Source organism: Entelurus aequoreus, linkage group LG02 (genome assembly GCF_033978785.1).
Source record: "Entelurus aequoreus isolate RoL-2023_Sb linkage group LG02, RoL_Eaeq_v1.1, whole genome shotgun sequence".
Classification (NCBI taxonomy): Eukaryota; Metazoa; Chordata; class Actinopteri; order Syngnathiformes; family Syngnathidae; genus Entelurus; species Entelurus aequoreus.
This window is the reverse complement of record NC_084732.1, coordinates 88,997,695-89,010,683: the sequence shown is the minus strand read 5'-3', so window position 1 is coordinate 89,010,683 and position 12,989 is coordinate 88,997,695. Positions and strand designations below refer to the sequence as shown.

Below are 12,989 nucleotides of genomic sequence, written 5' to 3'. Positions count from 1 at the left end.
CTACCTTGCTCCCTGTAAGTTTATTCTTGATCATGAATCATGCATCTCACAGGACAAAAGTCTGAGTTGGTAATCCGACTAGTTGGAACACTTTGACAGCCAATTTAGGACCCGGAAGTGGCTGTTATGAGGCATTATTCAACTAAATGAGAATATATGAACATCCCAGCAGTCCGCATCCTAATGACAGCAGACCTTGCACAGTAAGTGAGGTTTTATTATGCTTGATGACTCTCATGAAGTCTGCAGTGAGTAATCAATGATGAAGAAAAAAAAAGCCAACGTTGTGATGCATTTTTTTAAATTAATGTGCCACGTATGCTTAAAATGATCAAAATATGTAAATATTATCTGTTACTATAAATGTGCCCCTTGTTTTTTTAAGGGCTGTATAGGCGGAATTGCGCGGCTCCCATACGTGCCATTGTAAGCAAATTTTGATCGCATTTATTTAATATTTAGAATGCAAAAAAATAAAATCCATTGTCATGTCGCTCATAATGATTATGAACGATAGGCAAAAAACATAAATAAAGTGTAGTTCCCCTTTAAATTGATTATTCGCTTAGAAAACAAATCATATTCTGTTGCTTTGATTAATCATTAAATAAGTGTAACTAATAATTTATATATCAGGACTACATGGAGCATCAAGAACATTTAATATGCGGACATAGTTTCCGCATCGGCACTGCAATAGAGCGCACATTAGAGCAGTAGTATGTGGGAGCTGTGAACTGTTTGGCAGCAAATAATGAAGGTTTGCATTTTTATGATTAAAAAAAATTATGAATGCACACATGTTAAAAGTGCAATCAATTAAATTTTTAAAGATGTGCATTTATTAGAAAGAAAAAAATTATGGTTATGGCAAGCAGAATTTTTTTAATTTATTTTCATTATTTTTGCTAGCTCTGACTTGCTTGAGAAGTCCTTTGATGGGGACAGCGTGGCGCAGTTGGGAGAGTGGCCGTGCCAGCAACCTGAGAGTTCCTGGTTCACCTTATACCAGGGGTCGGCAACCCGCGGCTCTTTGATCACTCTGATGCGGCTCAGCTGTTGAAAATAATTAATGAGTATTTAATTAAAATATTTGATTTTAGTTAATTCATTTTCAAAATGTAATTCTATTAAGATTATTATGGCGATCTTATAAAATGTGTTAACATATTTTTAAATCACCGTCAGTTTCGTTCGTTACTGGACGAGCTGGAAAGCACATATTCTGATCTCCTGTTGCACAACAAAGTCCGGTGGCAGTCCATAGGCGAGGTGCTGAAACGCTTTGCCGTGTGTCTGGAAGAGGTGAAAACCTTTCTGGGCAGCTAAGGGCTCACATATCCTGTGTTGGAACAGCCAGAGTGGCTGGAAAAGCTACACTCCATGGTAGACATGACAGCGCACCTGAACACGCTAAACACAGCTCCTCAGGGGAAAGGACACACAGCCCTGCACGTTGGAGGAGATTTTGGCATTCGAGCGCAAGTTGACAGTGCTTGCCAGAGATTTACAGAAAGGTACACTGTCACACTTCCCCAGTTTGAGTGAGTTCAAAAAAGCTCACTGATAATTCAATGACGACAACCTTCTTCTTTGTATACGTATACTTTACTGAGTTTAAATTCAGGGAACACAATAACAAACCGGCCACTGCCGTTCACATAACCGACTAGCAACCGGAGCCCGCGCATAGAGCAATGTATGCTCGGAGTTACCGTAAATACACTAAAAGAGTGTACCATAATAATGCGCAATGCAAAAACAGAACATTTACAATCTCCCACTTTTTCTTTTTGTTTTTTTTTAACACAAAAAATCACAGTCTATTATTAATGTCCATAAGTATGAAAATGTAAGAACATGGTGACCAACAAAAAAACTGTCCACAAAAGAATAGTCTCTATTCCAGTTTCCACTCTCCAACACTGAGTGCCTTTAGGAGCTGAAGTGCGGATGCACCTTGTTTTGTCAAACAGTCAGCTAGCTGGATTCTTTTTCTGAAGAAGTTCTTTGATGCCACTTATTTCAAGGTGGAGCCTTTTCTCTGTCACTGACTTAGTAGACTTAATGGCGTCTGCAAGGGAGTGGTTATCAGTGACACACACTATTGGTAAGACATGTTGTGATACATTCCCTGTGGTAAGTTCTGCATGAAGGTCAGATAAAGAAATGGCACTGTCAACAGCATCTGCAAGGGCAAGAGTTTCTCCAGCAAGAGTGCTACGTATGACTCTCCTGATCTTTTTTGACTGCCAATACACAGGTGAGAATCTTCCTTCCTCACCCATCAGCAGAATGAGATGTCCCCCTTGAGTGCCTCCATCTGTAAGGTTTCCCAGCGAGGCGTCGCAGAACACTACTAGCTTTAGAGTTTTTATTGAATTGATTGAAACTTTTATTAGTAGGTTGCACAGTGAAGTACATATTCCGTACAATTGACCACTAAATGGTAACACCCGAATAAGTTTGAGAACTGTCTTTTCCCAGGTTCTGAAACTTCAGTGTCACTTGTTCTGATTTCAATTTTCTCACCACCTTGTTTGTGTCATGTAAAGTCTGCACAGTAGCATGTTTTATGTTAGCTGCAAGGACACATGTATCAAACATAATATCTGGTCTACTTTGTCTGGCAACCCACAGAAGTTGACCTATTTTTGATCTCAGGTCATCAATTTCACTTTCAGTCAAAAGAGCATTCTGTCTCATGGCTCTGGAGATGTCTATGTGAATTGGCTGGAGATTATGTATGTAATTGTCTTGATGCATACATGTTACTCCATTTGCAGTGACGTACTCCATGCCTACATAGCGAAAGATGTCATGTTCTTCTCTGCCCACTTGAAAGGCAGATTGCAGGTGAGGGATTACGGTTGTTGTGAAAATCTGTGAACCACCCCAGATGAAATCATCAACATGACAAGCAAGCACCCCAGACACATTACAATCTTTATCCAACCAATAAAATATAGCAGGGTCAATTTGTGACATCTTTCCTCCAGTTTGCAACATTGTTTCTTTAACCCTATTGTACCAGTACAGTGATACATAATTTAGTCCATAAACAGATTTGTTTAGCTTCCATAGAGTTCCCTCACTCTTAGCTTCAGGTGGTGGACGAACATAGATGTCTTGGGATAACTCATTTCCTTTAAGGAATGCTGACTTAATGTCCATAGAGTGGGGTGTCCATCGGCTTTGACATATCTCAGACATGAGTAGTCTAAGAGACTCTGAGGCACATGTTGGCGAGTCTTTTGGGAGATCTTTTGTGTTTAGCTCTTCAAATCCTCTCGCCACTAGCCTTGCTTTTGGAACTATGCCGTCTGGTGTGTCTTTGAGTGTACACACCCATCTTGTGGAAATGCATTTTTGTGTGTCTCCCAGTTACTGATTTCAGTAAGTTTAGCTGATTCAAATGACACATCCTTTGTAACAAGTACATCCTCGTGATCAGATGGCTGTTCCACCCTGTCCGATGACTGAATCTGCAGTGTGTCAACCTGTGAAAGGTCAGCTGACCTTGTTGTGCCAGTGAGGTTAACTGGCTCAGTGTACTCCAGATTGTACCAGTCTGTGTTTTCCAGTTGCCTTTCCCGCTCGACCTAGCACTTTTGCTGTGTGTGAAATTCCAGTGTCTCTTTCCACATACTTAATGAATTGTCCTGCCTTTAGATTCATACTACGGTCTGTTTTTATGATAGGAGGTTGTCTGTCGGATGGATCATTATCATGCTCATTGCTGTCTCTGTCATTATTGGAGCTCCCTGGCGCATTCTCTGTGTCAGGCACACTGTCTACATCACTAGATACAGTAACGGGTAGATCTTCAACATGTTCAATGCCACATTCTGCTGCATTAAGTTCTGTCTGGCTTTCTTGGCTGTCACGAGACGTGTCAGTGTAGTGATCTGTGGCCTTGCGCAGTCTACAGCGATGCACCCGGACATAGGAGCCTCCATGTCTAACAAATATTACCACCCCGTCTCATCCAATTACCACCCCAGGGCCTTTCCATTCATTGCAGTCCATTCTTTTGTAGTACACTTTATCTCCAGTTTCGTAGTATTAATCTGTGCTGCGAAGCTGTGTGCGCAGAGCTCTCCTGATTCTCTCAGAGCACTCTGCCTCAGTAAACGCTGTCCTTGCTTCATGTAATGCTGAAATGTGCTGTCCTACCCATTTACTCATGGTAGTGCCCTCCAGGGCAGGCGGTTTATCAACCAGCACAGAAGGTAGGTTCGGGTTTTGTCCAAACACCAGCTGGTATGGACTAAATCCATGCACATTGTGCATTGTATTCTTTGCCATCAAGGCCCAATCTAGGGCTGTTTTCCAGTCACAAACACTGCTTTTCTTCACTTTTAACAGGATCTCTGTAAGGGTCTGGTTATGTCTTTCCATCAATCCATTACTCCATCAGCAGCAGTAGTTTTCACTTCAATATTAAAGTTCTCAGCCACGTCTCTCATTTCCTCATTATTGAATTCACCTCCATTGTCACAAAAAATCTTAGATGGGGCTCCATGAACACTCACCCAGGAATGAATAAAGTGCCTCACAATTTCACTGGATTTTTTGTGGTAACAATGCTACCAGCACTGAACCTGGTGAAGTGATCAATCATGTGGAAGTACCACACATTTGGTTCTAGCTCGTGTAGATCTAATGCCACAGTTTCATTGTACGTTGAAGCCATTGGTAGACCAACTGATGGCTTTGGTTTGGGCTTGTTGTACTTGAGACATGTTTCACAGCTGCTTACGATGTCCTTCAGAATAGTAACACTCTCATCATCATTACTTCCAGCACTAATTAGTAATTTTTTGAGTTTATCAACTGAGGCATGTCCAAACTGCTCGTGAAGTTTCACCAATACTTTGTGTTTTTCATCTTTACTCATGCCATCTCTTATGGCCAGAACCTCATCAGTTTGGGGTTCATTCTCACAGGTGGCTGTGCAATCTCTGTCCACTATGTTTACACAGTAGTGTCCTGAGGATGTAATCTCAAGAGGCACTGGTTTCTGAAACATTGTGGCTTTATCATTCTCAATGTCAAGCACTGCTTTTGCCCTCTTAAGTGACTTTTTACTTAGTAATAAAGGAATGTTCACTGAGACCACCTCAGTCTCTATGTGGCACCTGGTTTGTCCTATTTTAGTTGGGACTTTTACTTTTTTTACGGAATGAACAACTTGTCCATCACCAAACTTAAAAGCTCTTCTACTCTGTGTATTTTCCATTTTAAGCTTGTCACTTTCCTTCAGTGTATGAATGTAATTCTCCAGCCATTTTTCACCACAGACTGTTCTGGTGCATGCAGTGTCAATTACAGCTGAACCTAAGGCTTCTACCATGAATATTTCAGCATCAGAAACTGACTCTTTAGAAAGCAATGTTACATTGCACTCTTCAATTGCTTCTGTCTCTGCATTTTCCTCTGTCATTTTTACATGTTCAGCCTTATTTGGGCAGTCCTTAGCCCAGTGAAATGTACTCTGGCAAATAGCACACTTAGACCTCCTGCCGAACCTATCTAGTGGGTTTGAGTCTTGTCAACGGCGCCCTCTTTTGGTCGGATTGGGAACGAAATTTCCTTCCGTCTCTTTTTCTTTGATCCAAATAAAAGGCAACATCTTCACGCACGTGAATTCCCCCGCTGCCTGTGGGAGGCTGCATATTGTCTCCAAAAATCCTTTTTAAAGCTGACTTCATGCTTGCAAATGTAAGTGTTGAACAAGCTGTAAGCGCAAGCAGTTTATTTTTAACATCGAGACTGGCTGTATCTAACAACTTGAATGCCAAAACAGCGTCAGGAAGAACCATGTCAAATTTGCGCATTTTGTCGTACCTCTGCTCGAACTGAACGATGTAATCCGCCATGGAAACCTCGTTTTCTCTTCGAATCTTGTATGCATCATAAGCTCTGTCCTTTTCTTCTTTTAAGAATACTTTATCTAATGCAGGGTCACCAACCTTTTTGAAACCAAGGGCTACTTCTTGGGTACTGATTAATGCGAAGGGCTACCAGTTAGATACACACTTAAATAAATTGCCAGAAGTAGCCAATTTGCTCAATTTACCTTTAACTCTGTTATTATTAATAATTAATGATATTTATCTTTGTGGAAACACTGATCATCTTAATGATTTCTCACAATAAATATATATAGAAACAGATAAATATCAATATGCAACACTTTATTTTTATATTTTCTCTAAGTGCACATTTTTCAAATTGAACATTTTCAAATGATCACTTCTAAGACAGTCTTGTGAAATCACAATATCCCATTTTAACTAGCTAGCCACTAACATTTTTTAACAAATCATGAATTACTTTGCACCATGTTTGTACAAATAATAACTCATGTAAAATACATAAGTAAACTCTCAAATTTTTAAATCATGTCACACTTTGAACTTGACACCAAATCTGTTATCTGTTTCTTTGTCAGTTAGTGGGAAGCCTGGCATTGCATGCTGTTAACTAGTGTGTTGTACTCTGGTGTGTAACTTGACACTGCAACTCTGAGTGAGTCTTGCAGATGTGTATCAGTGAGGCGTGTTCTGTGTTTGTTCTTGATGAAGTTCATGTCAGAAAAGGCTGATTCACAAAGATAAGATTTTTCCTCATTGTTTGCGGAACCTTCTTAATCTTTTGGACATATTTTCACAGCAATCTGGCCTTAAGCTTAATTATGATAAATGTAAAATGTTAAGGATCGGAAATCTAAAGGGAACGTCCTTTCGAATGGAATGCAAAGTGCCTGTTTTGTGGACAGATGGACCAGTTAACATACTTGGTGTTGTTGTCCCAGAAAATCTGGAAGATCTAGGCTCAGTAAATTATGATAATCGACTAAGAAAGCTGGACAAAATCATGCAATTATGGAAAGGGAAATCCCTAACCTTGTATGGTAAAATGTCTATTGCCAACTCGTTTATTATTCCTCAATTTATTTATTTGTTTTTGTCATTACCAGCTCCATCACAAAACTTTTTTAAGATTTATGAGCGGAGGGTCTTCGATTTTGTCTGGAACGGCAAACCAGAAAAGATTAAAAGAAAGGTTTTGTACAAAGAGTATGAATATGGGGGCCTGAAACTTCTCAACCTTGAAGCTATGTGTCTGTCTTAAAAGCATCAATTGTTCCAAAGATGTATTTAAACATTGAGTGGTACACAAATGTCCTGTTGGACAAAAAACATGTACTGTATCAAAAGAAATTGTATCCTTTTTTTATAAGTGATCCCCTCCCAGAGAGTCTGCTGGGAAACATGGCGGGGTTCATAAAGGAAACAATCCACTCATAGTGGTGTTTTCAATTTTATGTGCCAGAAAAAAGAGACGATATTTTGCAGCAGTTAATATGGATGAACTCTAATATTGTAGTAGATGGAAAGCCTTTCTTTTGGAAAAATATGTTTGAAAGAGGAATCATTTTTGTCAATGATATTATCAATGAGAATGGTAACATTATGAAGTATGATGAATTTAGAGCTATGTATGGTGATGCTTGCTCAAGCTTTTCATTTTATCAACTAACTGGAGTAATTGGGAAAAGATGGAAACAAATAATTAATTATGGAACTACTAAATTATTAGTTTGTAAACCTCTAATAAGAAATTCTAGTTGGCAAAAAAGAACTAAAATAAATAGAAAAATATATAATTTTTATTTAATAAAGAAATCTTTGAAGGCTGCCTCATACAACACAAATGGAAAATGGGAGGACTTTTTTGACTGCCCGTTGCCATGGGATGCCATATTCAAACTAATCTATAAAACCACTATCGATGTGCAAAATCGTTATTTTCAAATTAAAATTATGTATAACTTCTTACCCACAGGGAAAATGTTAAAATTATGGAATATGACAGAGTCAGATGATTGCCGATTTTGTTGTCAGGAGCCTGAATCCCCCCTGCATTTGTTTTGGTATTGTCATATTGTGTCTTTGTTTTGGGTGGAAGTTGAAAAAATGTGTTTAAGGATTGGTTTGTTTATGAAGCTTAATGTGGTTTCTGTTATTTTAGGAGAGTTCATTGACAATCATGATTTAGTCAATTTAATTATAGTACTCGGTAAAATGTTTATTTTTAAGGCCAAAAACAGATATTCACTTAGTATTACTTTCTTTAAAACATTTATTCAGTATTTTCTAACTTTAGAAAGTTACATGGTTGAAAACGATAATGATGCCAAAAAACATTAAAAAAAAGATGAGAAGTCCTCAAAGGCTTATTTTGAAAGTATAATTATGTTTATAGATTATATGATATCTGTTGTTGTGTTCCCTAATTTGAGTGACCTGGACATAATCTGGACTGTACATAAATGCTTATTTTGAAAATGTAATTTTGTTTATAAATTGTATGCAATCTGTTGTGTTCCCTAATTTTTTTCTGTGTACATGAATGAAGGTGTGTGTTGCTGAGTCCGACTTGGACATTATCTGGACTGGGCCTGGTTTAAAAAACCCTTTAAACAAATCTAATTTCATTGACAACCTGGTAAGGCCCTTTTTAAAAAAATAAAATAAAATAAGATAAATAAATAAAAACATTTTCTTGGATAAAAAAGAAAGTAAAACAATATAAAAATAATTACATAAAAAATAGTAATTAAGGAAAATGTTAGTGGACCAGCAGCCTATACAATCATGTGTGCTTCAGGGACTGTGTCCCTTGCAGATGGGTTGTCTATGTTGTGGGAACCAGAATATTGGTAGCAGAAAGAAATAACCCCTTTTGTGTGAGTGGGTGTGGATGAGTGTGCATGGGGGAGGTTGTTTGGGTTGATGCACTGATTGAAAGTGTATCTTGTGTTTTTTCTGTGTAGATTTTTTTTTTTTTTTTAAATTAAAAAAAAAAAAATTAAATTTTTTTTAAATTTTTTTTTTAGAACAGGCCCGCAGGCATAGGTGGATTAATGACCGGGCCTACCGGGCCCAGGCCCAGGGGGCCAGAGGCCCCAAGGGGCCAGGCCAACTTGGCCCCGCGGCCGCGACCCAAGCAAAACTACTTTTGCAAAAATAATAATCTTAAGCCCCAAGGGGCCAGGCCAACTTGGCCCCGCGGCCATGATCCATAGAGGGTAAGAGGCCCCAAGGGGCCAGGTCAACTTGGCCCCGCGGCCGCGACCCACAGAGGGCCAGAGGCCCCAAGGGGCCAGGCCAACATGGCCCCGCGGCCATGATCCATAGACGGTCAGAGGCCCCAAGGGGCCAGGCCAACTTGGCCCCGCGGCCACGATCCATAGAGGGTCAGAGGCCCCAGGGGGCCAGGTCAACTTGGCCCCGCGGCCACGATCCATAGACGGTCAGAGGCCCCAAGGGGCCAGGCCAACTTGGCCCCGCGGCCACGACCCACAGAAGGCCAGAGGCCCCAAAGGGCCAGGCCAACTTGGCCCCGCGGCCGCGAGCCACAGAAGGCCAGAGGCCCCAAGGGGCCAGGTCAACTTGGCCCCGCGGCCACGATCCATAGAGGGTAAGAGGCCCCAAGGGGCCAGGTCAACTTGGCCCCGCGGCCGCGACCCACAGAGGGCCTGAGGTCCTAAGGGGTCAGGCCAACTTGGCCCCGCGGCCATGATCCATAGAGGGCCAGAGGCCCCGAGGGGTCAGGCCAACTTGGCCCCGATCCATAGAGGGTCAGAGGCCCCAAGGGGCCAGGCCAACTTGGCCCCGCGGCCACGACCCACAGAGGCCCCAAGGGGCCAGGCAAAATTGGCCCCGCGGCCATGATCCACAGAGGGCCAGAGGCTCTCAATCATTATTATCAAAGCTAATTCTCAAATTGGATGGATCACACAACCTCACTCACATATTCTTTATCAATTATTAAAGGTTGTTTCTGAATTTTGATCACAGAACTTAATGCAAATATTCTTGATTGATTGACAAAGCTCATTCTCAAATTTTGATTACACAACCTTACTCTGACAAATTATCATTATCAAAAAGCTCTATCTCGAATTTGGATCACAGAATCTCACTCAAGTATTCTTAGCTGTGCCCCTCCCCCATCAAGTCTTTCATAAACCGGTCTGTTCTTTTAGAATCTCCTCATTTGGTATTTTGAACTCGTGAGAGACTGCTCAAAATTTGGTTTCCTTTCCCTCAGTTCAGACTCAGAGATAATTTGAAATCATTCAACAAGAAGTTTAACGCGCGCACACACACACACACACACACTTGAGTTGAGCATTACTTGGAAATTCTTATATTTTCCATTTTGCTGTTATTATCAGCATCTTCCCATTTTGTCCTTTTCTTTCGAGAAAGTTTACAGTCTGACATTTGTCACTGCTGTCAGTTAATAACTTTTTGGTCTTTGACCCATTTTGTCATTTTCTCGATTCGATCGTCACTGACCACTCTCTCCTGTCTGGCAGACATCGTTGCTGCCATCATAGCTAGCAAGCTGCCTGCAGCGGGTCATCCCTATGTTCCCCGTCCCTATGTTACCCGGGTCCTATGTTCCCCTCTACCGGGGAACTAAGGACCCTTTTTAAAAAAAAGGGTTCTATGTTCCCCGCTGCGGGGAACGTACAACACTTTTTCCAGAAAAGGGTTCTATGTTCCCCGCTGCTTCCAATGCGCGACTAAGTAAGACGCACGCAGACACGCATGACAGAGACGCGTTTAAGTTGTCGAAGGAAGGAAGTTCGCGTTTGAGTTGCTCTATCTGCTGCCGCACGCCCTGTGACAGGTTAGGTTTAGGGATGGTTTTGGTCAGGGCACAATTTCGCCAAAAAAGTGCTCCACAACGCCCTGTGACAGGTTAGGTTTAGGGATAGTTTTGGTCAGGGCACAATTTCGCCAAAAAAAAGTGCTCCACAACGCCCTGTGACAGGTTAGGTTTAGGGATGGTTTTGGTCAGGGCACAATTTCGCAATTTCGCCAGATACAATGCAGGGAACATAGGACCCTTTTTTAGAAAAAGGGTCCTAAGTTCCCCGGTCGCATACAAAGACCCAGGAACAACCGGGGAACATAGGACCCGGGGAACATAGGACCCGGGGAACATAGGCACGCTCCCGCCTGCAGATAGCAACATTTTGGTGTCCTTTGGGAAAATATTTAGAAAGAAGACAAAAGTACACACAGTTGTACAACTATTATCTTTATGATCTTTTTTTTGTTAGTTTCTCTGTTACTGTGTGTGGCCAATTAAGCGACTTTTGGCCATACCTGGCTGGTGACATTTAGCGACTTTCTGGTTGATGTTAAGATTAATAATAGCAACAGTTCTCTTCATCTTAATGCAATTTATTGTGTCTGTCTCTCCACATTTTGCCATTAGGTACTTTGAGCTCTTGTTGGTCAGTCACTCTAAGGTACATTGTTGCTGCCATCATAGCTAGCAAGCTGCCTGCAGATAGCGACATTTTGGTGTCCTTTGAGAAATATTAAGAAAGAAGACAAAAGTACAAGACATTGTACGATTACTATCTTTTTAAAATTATTTGTTTCACTGTGTGATTGACCGACTTTGCCGCTAGATTTCGCGTCTTTTGGCCATACCTGGCTAGCGACTAAAAACATCATTTAGCGACTTTTTGGTTGTGAAGATAAGTGGTAAAAGCAGATCTTCCTGTTGGTCTTCCCACATTTTGCCATTTGGTACTTTGCACTCTTCTTGGTCACTCCAAGGCATTTGTCCCTGCCTTCAGCTAGTCACTTGGCTCTTTTGGAATATATTTCACTGTAATTGGCTCTCTCTCTCTCTTTCTCCTCAGTACAAATCAGCCTGTTCCCTTGCCATTCATCACTGACCACTCTGCTCTCCTGTCTGTCAGACATTATTGCTGCTTGCAGATAGCTTGGGGTCCTTAGAGAAAATATCAGAAGAGAAAAGTACACAATTATCTTAATTATCTTTTTTATTCAGTCAGTCCTTCAGTGAGTCCCAGTGTGTTGGCGATTAAGCAACGTTGGCATTCAATTAGCGACTTTTGGCCATACATGGCTGGCGACTCAAAAAACTAGAAAAAAAGTACAAAAAGTTGTACAATTAATATCTTTATTATCCTTAATTCCCCTGAATCCTAGAGTGTGTTGCAATTAAGCAACTTTGCTGCTAGGTTTAGCGACTCTTGTTTTGGGCATACCTGGCTAGCGACTACAAACATTATTCAGCAACTTTTTGGCTGTTAAGATTAACGTTAATAAATTAAATCCTAATACAATTTATTGTGTTGGTCTCGCCATCTTGCTATTAGGTACTTTGAATTCTTGTTGGTCTCTGCTAAGGTATCTGGCTGTTGTCTTTGCCTTCAGTTAGTCACTTGGCTCTGGAATATATTTAACTGTACTTGGCTCTCTCTTTCTCCTCAGTACAAATCAGTCTGTTCCCTTGCCATTTAGACATTTTCTTGATTGGATCATCACTGACCACTCTGCTCTCCTGCTGTCTATCAGACATTGTTGCTCCCATCATAGCTAGCAAGCTGCCTTGGTGTCCTTTGTGAAAATATTTAGATAGAAGACTAAAGTGCACAAAGGTGTACAATTATTATCTTTTCAAAATATTTGTTTCACTGTCAGTGTGATTGACCGACTTTGCCGCTAGATTTCGCGTCTTTTGGCCATACCTGGCTAGCGACTGAAAACATCATTTAGCAACTTTTTGGTTGTGAAGATAAGAGGTAAAAGCAGATCTGCCTGTTGGTCTTTCCACATTTTGCCATTTGGTACTTTGCACTCTTGTTGGTCACTCCAAGGCATTTGTCCCTGCCTTCAGCTAGTCACTTGGCTCTTTTGGAATATATTTCACTGTAATTGGCTCTCTCTCTCTTTCTCCTCAGTACAAATCAGTCTGTTCCCTTGCCATTTAGACATTTTCTTGATTCGATCATCACTGACCACTCTGCTCTCCTGCTGTCTATCAGACGAATCAGTTGATTCTCTGCTCTCAATTGTCTATGCTAGTAAGCTGTTATTCTCTGCTTTGGAGTGTTGATGCTGGGTTGCTAGTTTTCTAAA

At 41.0% G+C, this 12,989-nt stretch overlaps 1 protein-coding gene across 3 annotated transcripts in view; it reads right to left on the bottom strand.

Annotated features, from left to right (window-relative positions):
• Window positions 1–12,989, bottom strand: part of LOC133640502 (probable proton-coupled zinc antiporter SLC30A4) — a 65,490-nt gene that overhangs the window by 35,183 nt on the left and 17,318 nt on the right. The window lies entirely within an intron of this gene.